The sequence below is a fragment of the Peromyscus eremicus genome, chromosome 12 (genome assembly GCF_949786415.1).
Source record: "Peromyscus eremicus chromosome 12, PerEre_H2_v1, whole genome shotgun sequence".
Lineage (NCBI taxonomy): Eukaryota > Metazoa > Chordata > Mammalia > Rodentia > Cricetidae > Peromyscus > Peromyscus eremicus.
In genome coordinates, this window is record NC_081428.1 from 47713272 (window position 1) to 47729101 (window position 15830).

The following is a 15830-nucleotide window of genomic DNA, read 5'->3' on the forward strand; positions in this document are numbered from 1 at the left end:
CCAATCATAGTTTCCCCTCCCTCCCTCCTCTCTTCTCAGTCTCTCCCCGCAACCTCCACTATTTCCCACTCATCAAATCCTCCTCTCTCTACAGAAAAGGACAGGCCTCCCATGTGTATCAGCCAGCCATAGCATAATAAGTTTCAGTAAGACTAGGGACTTCCTCTCCTTTTAAGGCTGGACAAGGTAATCCAGCAAGAGGGAAGGATTCCAAAAGCAGGCAACAGAGTCAGAGACAGCCCCTGCCCCCACTATTAGGAGTCCCACAAGCTACACAATTTTCACATATATGTAGCGCTAGGTCACTCTTATGCAAGCTCCCTGATTGTCTGTTCAGTCTCTGTGAACCTCTATGAGCCCAGGTTAGTTGATTCTGTGTGTTTTCTTGTGTCCTTGAACCCTCTGGCTCCTTTAATCCTTTCCCCCTCTTTTCCACAGGATTCCCAGAGCTCTACCTAATGTTTCGCTGTGGATCTCTGCATTTGATTTCATCAGTTGCTGGGTAAAGCCTCTGATGACCATTGGGCTAGGTAACAATTTATAAATATAGCAGAATGTCACTAGAAATCATTTCATTGACTTTTTTTTAATTGCCAGTCATGTTTGATTCTATCCTAGGTTTCTAGGCTGTCTAGCCTCTGGGTCTTGGCTCTCCAGGCAGTTTCAGGGATGGGTTCCCTCTTATGGTCTGAAGCTGGAACAATTGGTTTGCCATTCCCTTAATTTCTGCACCACCTTTACCCCAGCACATCTTGTAGATAGGGCAAATTGTAGGTCAAAGGTTATGTGGCTGGGTTGGGGTCCCAATTCCTCCAGTGGAAATCTTGCCTGATTAGAGAAGATGGCCAGTTCAGGCTCTAATATCTCCCATTGCTAGGAGTCTTAGCTAGGTTCATCCTCATATATTCTTGGGTGTTTCTATTGCACTAAGTTTCTAGCGTGTCACCAAGATGCCCCCTGATTCCAGTTGTCTCTCCCAGTATTATCTCCATCCACCCTCCCTCCACCTGATCCCTCCCATTCCCATGTCCATCCCCCATCCAGACTCCTCCCCCTGTCCACCTGTGATGTTTATTAGAACTCAATTTTTAAATCCTTGTACTGAAATTATCACCATTGTCAAACTGATCAGTATTTCTTTCACATGGCTACTCTCTCTCTGTGCATGTGTGTGTGTTAAGAACACTTCAGTACATACCTTAGAAATTTTATGTATACAATACAGCACTGGTAATTTTGAAAGATATCTTGTAGCTGGAGAATTTCTCTCCGGGTCCTATCAAGCTCTGGGAAGTCCTGTAGCCCACTTATAAAATAAACACACAGACTCTTAAATTATTAAACTGTTTGGCCTAATGGCTCAGGCTTCTAGCTATCTAGTTCTTACATCTTAAATTAACCTATTTCTATAAATTTATACCTTGCCACATGGTTTGTGGCTTACCAGTGTCTTACATGTTGGTACTCATGGCAGCGGCTGGCAGCATCTCCTGACTCAGCCTTTCTGTTCCCAGAATTCTCTTTTCTGCTTGTCCCACCTATACTTCCTGCCTGGCTACTGACCAATCAGCATTTTATTTATACAGAGCGATATCCACAGCATTATCTATCTTATATAACTATTCTAATGTATATATTGTTTCATCTCAAAGACTTCATGCATTGAAGGCTTAGATTTGGGGCAACAGTGTTTGCAGCCAGAACTTGAAGTTTAGTGTAGTAATCCATTGATGAATTTATAGCTTAATAAGCTACTTTGAGGTAGGGTTAAATTGCAGAAGGATTCTGTGTCTCTGTGTTTGCATCTGTCTGTCTGTCTTGTCTGTCTGTCTGTCTGTCTGTCTGTCTCTCTCTCTCTCTCTCTCTGTGTATGTGTGTGTGTGTCTATCTGTCTGTCTGTCTGTCTGTCTGCCTGCCTGCCTCAATTCCAGCTGCCGTGATGTCAGCTTCAAAGTGTCAGAAGTTGCTACTGAGGGAGAAAAGACATCAACAGGTTTACCCAATAACCATGAACACTGTGAGTCATAGTAATGACCTACCAAGCAAGGTGTATCAACTGTGATAATAGTGACATAATTATCGTGGGAGTAACCAAGTGCTTTTTGAATGTATTTGAATACCGCTTTATAAGAAAGAATTCATTTATGGTACAATGACCTGTCAAGAACCTGTAGTTGGGAAGGTCATAGGCCCTAGGGAGTGAAAATATTAATATTGTTTTACTAAATGGCCATGCTGTCAGACTGTGTTTAAATACCATTTACCCACAGATCAATGCTTCTCTCAGCCTTTGTCAGAGAAGCTTCTAATTACAGTATGTGGCAGTTACTGTAGAGTCTCACAGATGGTCAAAACAAGGTGCATAAGTGCTCAACCTTAAATCAGACATCTGAATCAACCCTTCATGGGCTCAGCAAATACCACAGAAAAGGGGGGCAGAATGAATGTATAGGTAAAATATAGATAAGTTTATTTTTAAAAAAATATGTCTTCTGGATGTGACATGGCTCTTGTTAGGAACTCCTTGTATCAGGGATGAAGTAGGAACTTAGGAGGCCCTGCTTCTTTCTGAGGGATGATTTATTGTTAGTTAATGGTTGCTGTGGTGCTTTGAAAGAAAATGGCCTCCAAAGGGATTGCCACTATTATGAGGTATGTATTTATTGGAGAAGGTATAGACTTGTTGAAGAAAGTCTGTCACTGTGGGTGAGGGCTTTGAGGTCGCTTGTGCTCAAGATACCCCTCAGTGTCTCAGTCCACTTCTTGCCTTCTGATCAAGACATAGCCAGCACCATGTCTGCCTGCATATGGCTATGCTCCTTGCCAGGATGATAATGGACTAAACCTCTGAAACTGTAAATCATCACCTCAATTAAATGTTTTCCTTTTAAAGTGTTGCTGTGGTCATGGTATCTCTTCACAGCAATAAAAACCCAAACTAAGAAAGAGAGTGAGTGAGGGTTGTTATTTTGTACAGCGGTGTAACCACTCATAAGTTGTTCATGCTCTGCTAAATAGCCTCCCACTCAAGCTCCTGCAGCCCTTATTAAACTTACTGGGTCACAAAAGCAAAGAAGACACAAAAGCATATTGTTAGAAAGAAGAGTTGCAGCAGGAGAGGAAGAAGAATGAGAATGAGAAAGAATAATGGATGGTAAGATAACTAAATTACTTTGTGTATAAAAATGACAAAGCATCAAAAGGAAAGGAGAGAAATAATGCGTGTCAGACCAGTGAGTTATCTGTGGCACTTTTACAGGAGTAGAATCTTCTCATGAGACATGGCCATGACAGTCACCTGGCAGAGATGATCTGCCGGCCCTGGAAGTGTAAATGACTAAGTCCTAGGGTCCTATTAACTACACTCTCCAATGTAATTCATTTATAGTGATGTTCTTATTAACTGTAAAATTATGAAACTAATCTATAGATGAGAATCCTTATATTGACATTCACATGTATAAGGTTCCTTTAGCTTTTAAATGACTAAGTTCTAAGGTCCTATTAACTACACTCTCCAATGTAATTCATTTATGGTGATATTCTTATTAATTGTAAAATTATGAAGCCAGGCTATAGACGAGAATCCTTATATTGACATTCACATGTATAAAGTTCCTTTAGTTTTTGCTGAATCCAATTTGACTTTCCCTTCATGGAACTCACAGAATACCTGTGCATTATTTTAATTCCTAAAATATATTGTCAGTATATAACATTTTTATGTTTAGCATATCTGGAAGTTCTACAGTGAAATAAATAAAATGACAACAGAACAATCAATATTAATATATGCTTTAGACTGGACTTCCAAATGTATTATTCTTATTCTCCACGTTTTCTCAAAAAGTGTAAGATATAATTTACATTGATGCAGCAATTTTTTTTTCATTTTGTTTTAATATCATTTAGTTCCAAAAGGTTTGGATGGCAGCTGGAATCTGCTGATAAATGGGCAAGTCCACTAAATTATTACCCAATTTTCACAATATATGTCTTTTTAAAAATAAGACGAGCTGTACTAAAATCTTTACTTTTTACTAATTACTAACTATAGATAACCCCAGACAGCTCTCAGAGGTCAGGGGGTGGATTGAATATGTGTCACTCTTAGAGGGTGGGTGAATTTACTGTACTTGCTTTTTACCTGTGGCAAGGTGGAAGTGTGTGGGAAGCACATAGTATAGAAATCTGCTCAGAACCTGGTGTCTGGGGTGTAAAGAGAAGAGCAGGGGCTGGGATCACAGCATTCTCTGTAAGAACTTGCCCCGTGTCACATCCTCCTTCCGCTAATCTTCACATTCTACAGTACTGCCGTTGCTCACTAGTGTTTGCCTAGAGATCTCATCTGTCCTACATGCCAATTTAAGAAATACTAATCAATGCTATAACAGAATCAAAAAAATTGTTATTGGAACTTCATGTAGTTAGATACAACTTGAGTCAGGAATGCAGTATGGTCAAGATCATGTCTTGTTTTAAATGTTTGTTCAGTTTCCAGGTTCTGTTTCTTGTGTTCTGTTCCCCAGGGTTGTTTTTTTTTCTCACTGTGCCTACCCTCTCTTCCTACAAAATTAGGTCAGTCATCTTTCTCATGTACAGAATAGATAGTTTGCTGATGTAATGAGTTGTCAATGAATTGGTTTTTTTATGGAAATTTTATGTGGAGTTTTCCATATTTGTATTATAATTATTCTAACCTTGGTATATTATCTATAAAAGTCTATTTTTATCTTCCCTCTCTCAAAATATAAGTCATTCACATATGTGCATGTTTATTACTTACTTGCAAATACATATACACACGTATACATATATAAACATATATATTGCATACATGATTGTGTTTATTGTCATATATAATTAACAATGCTTGTACCTTTTCTAAATGATTAAAGCATTTTCATGTGATATCTGATAACATCAAGAGGCTGTGTATTTATTTTTACTAAAATTAAGTTCATGTAAAACTCTGACCTTAAGCAATTAACATTAAACATTAACATTAAACATTGAACAATGTTTTTGTCTTCTGAAAATATTTCTACCATGATATCCAGAGAATTTAAGACAATGACATGGGTGTACATTTTATTTTTTCCTTTTTCTTTCTTGTATATTTTTCCTAATTATTCTATGAAGTTATATTTTTAAAATAAAATAATTTCTAATTAGTAAAGCATTACTTTGAACTTGATGCTGTATCTGTGACTAGATTTGTCAAAGAGATCAAGCCATGTATATATGGTATAGTAGAAAATCTTACCTTCATCTAAATATGCATGTACAGCTGAAAATTCTGTGATGATAAAACATTAAAATATGTCTGTCAAGCTCAAAAGCTTCTGCTTTGTTTTAAAATACCTGGAGAACCTCCTTTATGTCAGATTTCACTCACATCTCATTGTTGTTCCAAGTGAACTAAATAAAAATCAGCCTATGTAGATCTTTTCCTTTTCTGGACATGGCTGATACTGCACTTCCAGCTACTTTGAGTCTAAGGCAAGAGGTCACTTGAGTCCAGGAATTTGTTCTTTTTAAACACTGAAAAGACATGATTTTGAAATTATATTGAAAATTTGTATCTCCAAATGTAGGGGTTTTTTTTTAAAAAGGATTTTACTTTGATATATAGGTTAAGGGAACAACCACAAGTAAATTTAATGTCCAGACTTTGAAAGCAGTTTTTGCTTGCTCTGAAAACTGAAGTGTTCAACAAAAGGTATGAAATTAGTTTTGTGCCTTGGAGAAGGGGCAGAGACACGACATCTAGAAGCTGCTACTCCACTTTTGTTATTTTCTAGAACTTTGTCCTCATCTCATGTTGAGTATCTGTTCCAGATTAATTGTTTCTTTTCCGTTTTTGTACAAAACACATGAATTTTATGTCCCTCTTGCTCTCAAGGTTTCAACTTGATGAAAACTAATAGGCAACTTTGGCCAACATTCAAACTGTTTGGCAGACTCCTAAGTAACAAGAGCCAGTACCTAATCAAATAATATATGTTGGTCTTTTTTTTTTTTATTTTCAGGCTTTGAACCAGTGCTATTTCACTTAACTTCCCATCCATCATTATTGTAAACATTTATTGCTTTTTAAGTGATAATAAATCATAAAGAAAGCAGAGGCCACCACCAATATAATTCCTTGTTGTTTGTATTTTCAAAACTTATTCTTGTTCATGCCAGTATTTTTCATTGTGCCATCAAAAGCAGATTTTTTTTTCTTTTTGTACATATCATGGACACTTTTTGAAGTTTATGAGACATGTCTTAATATAACTTTTTTTATATATAAGAATTTTGTCTGATTATACATATGTGTATATTATATATATGCAGACTTCTTATATGTATGGTTAAACATATGTCCAAGCATATGCTAATTTCTATGGGATATATCTTTAAACATCATTATTTAATTATAATCACATTTTTTTCATTCAAGATATGTACGACTGATGTTGGTCACAAGGAACACAAAGGCTCCTATCTTCCTTAGGACTCAAACTCTTTGGTAGAAAACAGTGTCAATGACTGAAATGTCCTCCCTGCTAGCTGTTTTTCACAGTGTTGGAGGGTACTGTGCAGGCCATTCACAATGTGTGTGTGGCATAAATTGTCTTACCCAATGTTATATGCTACAGTACAACCTACCAGGCAAGATGTGCCCATTGGAACAATATTATGATTGCTTTGGGGTTAAAGCAAACATACCATGCTTGAATGTGAGGCCTGTTACATAGGAGGAAATTTATGCTGGCACTGTAAATCTGGTTAAAAGGCTGTGGCTTGGGAGGTCATTAGCTGTAGCAGGGCCCCTATTACTGTTGTTTTACTAAGTAGTCATGATATCAAACCGTCTTCTAAATATAAGTGCTTATACTCATAGACTGTGTTTCTCTCAGACTTGGTTGGAGAAGCTTCTTTCTGGGGTGGGCAGTAATTTTGCATACTTGTAGTTCGACAAAGAACTAAGAATAGGTGGCTGTGAGTACTCACCAACATAAGGAATGCAGCATCCACTCACCATGGCTCAGGGAATATCATGGAAGAGAGGGTAGAATCAATATAAGAGCCAGCAGAAGAGGAAGAATGCTGTGAAATGTTATATTCTAGACATGATAGACCATTGCCCTTATGACTCACAGCAACTCTGGTTGCTAGTTTAAGAGAGCATGCTAGTCAAAATTTCAGAATGGATGATGGAGGTAGGACTCCCTGGGCCCTAACAATAGCTGAGTGGCAAAAAGTTAGAGTGTGGTTACATGAAGGTTGCTAATATTCCAGTGGATGGTCCCACACCTATGCTATCATACAAGCAGTATTAATTTGACTCAGGTTTATAAAAACAAGAGGAAGAATAGAAAGAGGGGAAGAGAAGGAGGAAGAATAAGACAAAGAGGAAGAAGGAGGAGCAGAAGGAGAAGGAGGAGGAGGAGGAGGAGGAGGAAGAAGAACAAGAAGAACAAGAAGAACAAGAACAAGAACAAGAAGAACAAGAACAAGAACAAGAAGAAGAAGGGGTTCTGGGAGGTCTTGGAAGTAGGAGTGCCAGATAGATCTGTAGCTAGAGTTTTCCTGCCTGGCCCATAGTCAGGACAAATCTCTATCACCCGCCAGTCCCACAGCTGCTCAGACCCAATCAAGTAAACACAGAGACTTATATTGCTTGCAAACTGTATGGCCATAGCAGGCTTCTTGCTAACTGTTCTTATAGCTTAAATTAATCCATTTCTATAAATCTATACCTTGCCACATGGCTCGTGGCTTACCGGTACCTTACATCTTGCTTGTCATGGTGGCGGCTGGCAGTGTCTCCCCCCCAGCTTCCTGTTCTCTCAATTCTCCTCTCTGTTAGTCCCGCCTATACTTCCTGTCTGGCCACTGGCCAATCAGTGATTTATTTATTGACCAATCAGCAACACATTTGACATACAGACCATCCCACAGCATAGATCTGAACAACAACAACAACAATACATTGTATACATGTATGATATTCTTAATTAATAAATTTAAAATCTTATTTTTAAAATGACCAAAACCAAATGGTCAACCCTAAAATCATATGCATACAAGTACCACTAAACTAATCAGGTAGTGTGTGTGTGTGTGTGTGTGTGTGTGTGTGTGTGTGTGTGTAATAATAAGGGAAGCAAAAGAGACTTATTTGAGAGAGAGCAAAGGGCTTATACAGGAGAGACTGGAGGGAGGAGAAGGAGTGAAATGATGTAATCATACATTAATTTAAAAAATTAACAAGAGAGAAAAGAAACTTGTCAGTTTGCTATCATAGCTCCAAGGACATGAAGTCTGCTGTGGCTGGGTATATAACCAGGCCCAATAGAATCTTGTCAAGGTACTGTTGCCATTACACTGATACACACCTAACGACAGTCTTCAGATCCTATCTGCACTATGTCAGATGACCTACCTGTGTCCTCCAAAAAATGCCCATACATGCTTCATTAACCATGTAGTATTGCAAATTAACATAATCATGGACAGTTACTTTAATTGAACACATTTTTTCTAATTATTACATTTACGTTGAGTATTAAATAATGAGTTAAATTGGAAGCAAATTGGCACAAGATAATAAGAAAAGTTAAAGCCCAAGAATCTAATGCTATTATTGAAGTTGAACTCACTATCACTGCATGACAAGGTTCCTGTTCAATCTAAGTCAATTTCTGAAGTGGAATTGTACCCATGCGTTTCTCTGTGAGGTTAAAACTATTTTTATGCATGCAATAGTGATTGAAGGAAACAAGAGGTCATGAATTTAAAGGAGATTGGGGAGGGGTATATGGGATGGTTTGAAAGGCAGAGGGGAAAATGTTTTAATTAAGATACAATCTCAAAAAGAAGCAAAACAAAGTATATAAGTTTCCCAAGACTTACGAGCATCAAATAACTAATTCCTACTGAGGTCATGTCTAAGTGTGCTTGGACTGCCTACAGTGTTCAGAATTAATAGTGTTGCTTACTTCAGAGTACACTGAGATAGTGTATTATAGAAATGAAAGATAACAGTTTCTGTGAGTATAATCCTAATATAGCAGATATCCCCATCTTCCACTATACACACTTTCACTTTGCACAGCTGATGTTATTTGTGGTCAGCCACAGACCAGGTATCACTTGTCTTGACTCTTTCAAGACAAAGACTCTGTATTCACCTAACTTCTATTTTGGTGTATTAGTTGTTGCTTTTGATCTGTTATTATGCCTGAATTAGACATTGCTTAGGATGAACATTGTTCAGGGAAAAATATGGTGTATGCAGAATTTAAAATTACCAGTAGGTTTAGAAATCTATTAGAGGGTCTTAGACTATGCTCTTAGTACATAAGGGGAACCACTCTTATTGTACTTGGAAAATCCAGTAGAACTTCAGGGCTCTGAAGAGCAGCATAATATAAAAACCAAGTTCTCCTATCATGACTGAAAATACTACTCTGATAGAGGTATCTAAGGATGCTTAGTGGCTTCAGAATTGTTTCCTATATAAATTATTTGTGTCCTAGCTGTATAATCTCCAAAAAACTCCAACAAAAACACTCCTTAAAATTTCTCTTTTTGAAAAATTAAAGTTGAAATATTTCTTTTGTAATGCAACATGTATCTTTAAATCTCGACTATGCTAAGATCAACATAATTTAGCCCAATACTCAGGATGCAAGTAATACATTTGAATATAATTAGCGACTGAAATCTATCTATTTGCCTTCTAATAAAAATTGATCTCTGTAATGTCAGATGTTTTTAAAGTTGAAACAAAACCATAATTTTCCTTACTGTTCAATTATTGGAAAATCATTCAAATGTTCTTTCTAACTGGTACAGATAGTGACATTTTCAAGTTCCTAGGTCTATATATTGCACAAAATAGATTAATCATTTTCTCTAAACTTATTAAATGTAAAATAAAATTAACTCTTTCTTCATGCCTTATGACTTCTTTCCAAGTTACAAAAGAAAAATACAAGAAAACAATAATTTTCTGATTGACTCTGCACCATGACAATCATTAGTCTTTAGGTGGTCTCTGTAATCTAGTCATTATAAAGAATAAGCTGTGAAAATTTTAACTTCCATTTTCATATAAGGACGATGAAATTGAAAGAATTTCAGCAGTTAGTACCTCGGTTCCATTTCATTGATCAATGAGTCTGTTTTGTGCTAATCACATGCTGTTTTTAGTACTCTGGGTACATAATATAGCGTGAAATCAGGAATAATGGTATTTATAGCAGTGCTTTGTTTTACTGTTGTTATTGTACAGGATAGTTTCAACTATCTAGAGTCTTTTGTGTTTCTATATGAATTGTAAGGTTGTTCTTTTTCAACTTCTGAGATTTCTTGCAAAAGACCTTTACAAGATCAGGGCAGCCAAAATTCTAGCACAGATGAGAGTGAGCCCCAGCCGAGGAGCTATTGGCATTTGATGGTTGTTATGAAAGGAAAAGTCATTTGTTTTTTATGGACACATCTCCTCCTAGGTTGCCTATGCTCCATTGCATGACCCTATACCCATGTACACATGGGTAGTATCACTTTGTCTCAGTAGGTTATAAAAAACTTGAGACATATAATCTGAAGTTGAGGAGCGGTGCATGGTGGGAGGAACTGTAAAGAGTTGGAAGTGGGGTAGATATGATCAAAATATATTGTAGGCAATTATGAAATTCTCAAAGAATAAATAAAAGATTAAAAATATGGATGATATGTACATTTTTCAAAACACATGTTTTGAAAGCTGTGTATTGAATGTGCTTGTTTCAGGAATGGCCCAAGACTTTGATCCATTTGGTCTATGTGTTTGATTGTTTACTAAATACATCTTGATTATTTAGTGATAATTGTACTTGTCATATTATGTATTTTTCAAGTGCAAAAGCTCATATTCCAAAAAAAGACTGTATATAAATATAGAGAGGGAAATATACTAAGTTTTTCCTTTTCCAGGTGAGTGGGATCCAAAAAAGCCTAGCATGCTGATATATACTCATAATTAGAGAACAGGAAGTAGAAGGGTTATGAATTCAAGACCAGCCTGTGCTATGTACCACAAAACCAATTCCAGGCCATTTGAACTACCTTAAGGGACTCTCTCAAAAAGAAAAATCTCAAAGTTATAGCAGAAGTTTTAAGGAGAAGGTAGAGAAGGTATGAGTATATTTTGTTTACTAAGAAAAAATTAGATACTTTATAAAGCATCATAGTCAGAGTCTTACAATGTGATTGGAACAGATCTACAAAGAAAGATTTGATGAGCATACATGTATTTACAAATATGTATATATGTGCAAGATATACATAACTATGTAGGTGTATATATGCAGTTTTTCAAAATACAAATGTATCATAATTATCTAATTTAATCTTTGTAACTTGTAGAAAGAAAGTAATTATTACAATGGTTATAAATAAAATTGTGATCTTCTCATTTTGTAGGTGATGATACCATTTCTCAATGATTGTAGAAGTCCCATGGTTAGTTTCAAATCTCATGCTTTCTTAGGATTTGCTGGATTTAGATGGTGTTCAGTCCCTTCTACTGTATTTGGATTTACTATAATCAAAGAGGCAAAGATATGCAACTTCAGTATTTTTAAAAGATTTATTTCATTTGTAAAGTTTGTATGTATGTGCATGTGTAAGTAGTTGTGTGTGTGTGTGCGCGCGCGTGCGTGCGTGCGTGCGTGCATGTGTGTGTGTGTGTATGTGTGTATGAAGTGGGCTGAAGGGAGAGGGAGAGGGAAAGAGTTTAGGTGCCTGTGTATTCCAGAAGAGGGTGTCAGATACGCAGGAGCCAGAGTTACATGGATCTGGGAACTGCTCATTGTGAGCAGGGAAGCAAACTTGAAAGAGTTTGAAAGAGCAGTGAGCACTGCTAATAGCTGGGCCCTTGCTCTAGCCCCAATTTAAGGTGTTGTAATGTCAGCTGAAGAAGTTGGTACTTTACTGAATCCACCAAAACGATTTAAAAATCAGTGTCCCTCAAAGCGTCTTTTTAACAAGACTGATCTGAGTATGTGATGGTGAAAAAAGTCCAACAAGAGTTCAGTTAGTGAACTACTGCAGGCATCACTGGAATGCAGCTTTTGATATGCTAACAGTATGTGGAATTCACTGGAGTAGAACAGTTTTAGAAAGGATTAGAGATTTATGCAAAGCACATATCTATAATTACATAAACACAAATTAAAATGTCATGGACCATAAGTTCCTGTTTTTTAGGACGTATGATCATGTCCAGATGGTATCAGAAGGATGTGTCCAACAATGTAGCCTAGAGATTAATTAGCATCTATGTTACACAGGATTCACTTTTACTTTCATCCTTGAATATATTCAGTATTGACCAAGGTTAGAAGTATGTCACATAGATAAACAAAACAAAACAAAACGCTACAACAAATACAATTAAACAGCTTTGATCCTAACATTGTGTGTTCATGCCATCTTAGTTACTGAATAATTTGTCTCCAACATTTATTTTGTTAAGAGGAGTAACAACTATGTTCTAATTATCTTATTATCAATTCCCACCATATAGGAAATGACCTGACACAATGGTAGCCTTTGAATACACCTTCAAACTACCCCAGGAATACCATTTCAGAAATGGTTATTACAAAGTTAGCTTACTAGATATATTGAGAGAGAGAGAGAGAGAGAGAGAGAGAGAGAGAGAGAGAGAGAGAGAGAGAGAGAGAGAGAGAGAGAGTTTCAGCTAGGTTATGAGTTAGAGCAAATGAGACTTCAGGTACACACAGCATCTAGGTATCATGCTTCTCAGTCACCGTTCCCTTTCTTGTTCACAGCATAATTCTGAGAATGTCCAGGAAATGCTTGCACAAAAATTTACAGGAAGGGAGAGTACTGGCCTTCCCCAGGGAGGAGCATACCCATTAGTTATCTAGAGATGCAGAGAGGCACTTGTATTACTTACTTTCTTGAACAGATAATATCTCAAGGCACAATGAGACTGTTCTAAATGTACTTTAGCTTATAGGATGCACTGTCAGTATTTGATCTATTTTGCATCTATATGACACTTTTATTTCAGTTTACATTTCACTTATTCTTTTCATCATTAGCATATCCTGTAGGTTATGTTATATACAGTTTAATTTATTCTAGCTTTTAGATTGTGCCTATGTAACTCATAATAGCTTATTTAATTCATCTAAGAGTTTTACTTGTATTTCATAATTATCACTCTATTTGATAACCAGTCTTTATGTTACATTCCTAGTTGATGTCTTTTCACTATAACTCGTCAGAACATGGTCTAAGAATGGAGTTGAGTTGGAAGATTTCTGAGTGCTTGTGAGAAAACTCCAAGAAAACAAGTCAAGAATCATGTGACCTCATTTCTTCAAAATCACAAAATTGTCCTTGGAATGTACTTTCATGTTCCTCCCTTTCATGTTCATGGATAGGAGGGCGTTTGCTTGAAATTATTTATTACAACTGGGTATTATTTGTTTATATGTCTCTATGGAAAAACATGTTTTTGCCATGTGTAGCTTGTTATTGTGACTATATACAGCTTGAACTTATGAGAACTTTTTGCATATGACTCTTAAGTATCAGAGTATAAATTATCTGATGTTATGAATAAAGTTGCAAAATGAGACTTTAGTCCACCTCACTCAGGTTCCAACATAGTCCTGCCAGTTGGCATCCATATCATGAAGATGTTAATTCTTAAGACATACCTTGAATTTCTAAAATATGTAAGCATTGGGGCAATTATTTTACAAGTACCATTTATATTTGAAATTTATTCATGGTAAGTATCATTTTGGACAAAAAGCTATGCCATCTTTTAGATTAGTAAAAAAATATTTTTTTCCAGATCCACAAAAACCTTAAAAATATAATACATATTATGCATTATCTACAACATTTCACCTTTGAAATCTAAGATTGGAAAGTCAAAATAACTAATCAGTTGTTAAGTGTAAAAATTATTCTAAAGTGTAAGCTCCTGAAAACTGTAGCATGTAAATGGTGAATAAAAAGTACAGGGTTTAGACTCTCACCCTTGTGTTTATATGATAAGTCTTATTCTTTTGAGATCCATAAAACAATGAAATAACTCTTGATGACTTGTAACTATTTACCAGTGTAACTATATTTTATTAATAAACTCAGAGTAGGCTTTTAAAAACAAGGAAAACTCAGAATGTCACTCCCCAAAAGGCAGGTTAAGCTAAAAGAGTTCATACCTGTGTACGAAGATGTCATGACAGTACCTTTACTTTGTATGTTAACTTATGCAATTAATTAAAATTATTTTCAAAAGAAAGTGTTTGGGAATATAGCTCAGCATGGAAATATATGTCAGTTATGGAGGCTGGGGTTGGGTCCCAACTGAAATAATAAAGTAAATACTTTAAGGTACAAGTGATAGATGACTAGATAGATAGATAGACAGTGTTATGGCTTGTCCTTCACAGGCATATGTGCTGGTAGCTAACTGTTAGTACTGCTTCGAGAGAGCTTGAACCACTGAAACATGATACCTAGCTGCCAGATATAGGGACATAGGAACAGACATTTTTGTTTATAGCCTGTGACTGTTTCTGGCTTAATTCTATATTTCATGACATGTAATGTGAGGTAACCAGCTGCTGACATTCCCACTGCCACCAACATGAGTAGTTCTGGCTGCTATGAGTTCTTCACTATGGTGGACTATTTCATCTAACCAAGAATCTTTTTGCAATTAATTGCCACCTGCTGGGAAAAGGAAAATCAGTTTTCTCCAATAGAATGTCACTGAGTAGACAAACCATTCTTCTGGGCAATCCAATGCAAAACAGACTCAGTCCTTCCCTCTCCTCTTCCTCATGGTCTCTCACTCTTTGAACTTTATCTAGATGTGGGCCTCTGTGCTAACTCTTGTCTACATACAGTTCTTAATTGTCTGACATGGGAAATTTGAATTTAGTCAATTTAAAGTACACAGGCTGATGTGCCTCAAGATATCAACAATAACAGAAGAGTTCAGATTCAGACAGTAAAGAAGGAAATCACCACAGCATGTAGGATTTATGTGATTTAGCATTATACAAAATGAAGTTAGACATTGCTAAAAAATATTTTCAAATATAACACATATTAAAGAGCAAAACTTTCAGTAAAACTCTCATTCTCTTGTGAAAAGAATACACAGCATGGCTAGGCATGAGTGCTGATTGCTCACTGCTATTATTTCAACAGCAAAGTTCAAGGCTTAGGTTATGGTAAAGGTGGCAACAAGGCAATAGTCATGGTACTGGGAAGAAAGATAATAAATTTAGTTTATAATTTACTATACTTTATTATTTTGAACACTATAATACGTAGTGTGGTAATATATTGTATCCCCCCAAATATTGTGCATCCTCATAAACTTATCTGGAGTCAGAGGACAGAACAGCCACTAGAAAGACATAGAGGCCAGAAAATGGTGGCACACATGCCTTTAATCCTATCAATTGGGAGGCAGAGATCCATCCGGATCTCTGTGAGTTCAAAGCCACACTGGAAACAGCCAGGCATGGTGAATCACACCTTTAATCCCAGGAAGTGATGTCAGAAATCAGAAAGGTATATAAGGCGTGAAAACCAGGAACTAGAGCTGGTTAAGCTTTTAGGCTTTTAGCAGCAGTTCAGCTGAGATTCATTCTGAATAAGGACTCAGATTATTCAGTTATTCCTCAAGACTCCAGTTTGAGGAAACGGGATCAGCTGAGGAATTGGTGAGGTGAGATAGCTGTGGCTTGTTCTGCTTCTCTGATCTTCCAGTGTTCACCCCAATACCT

The 15830-nt window shown here is 36.6% G+C and overlaps 1 long non-coding RNA gene across 1 annotated transcript in view; it reads left to right on the forward strand.

The window, feature by feature from the left end:
• The first annotated feature begins 433 nt into the window (after positions 1 to 433).
• Positions 434 to 15830, forward strand: part of LOC131922750 (uncharacterized) — a 41075-nt gene continuing 25678 nt past the window's right edge. The window contains exon 1 of the long non-coding RNA XR_009382378.1: positions 434 to 530. This is a non-coding gene — a long non-coding RNA (uncharacterized LOC131922750). The remainder of the gene's footprint in view (positions 531 to 15830) is intronic.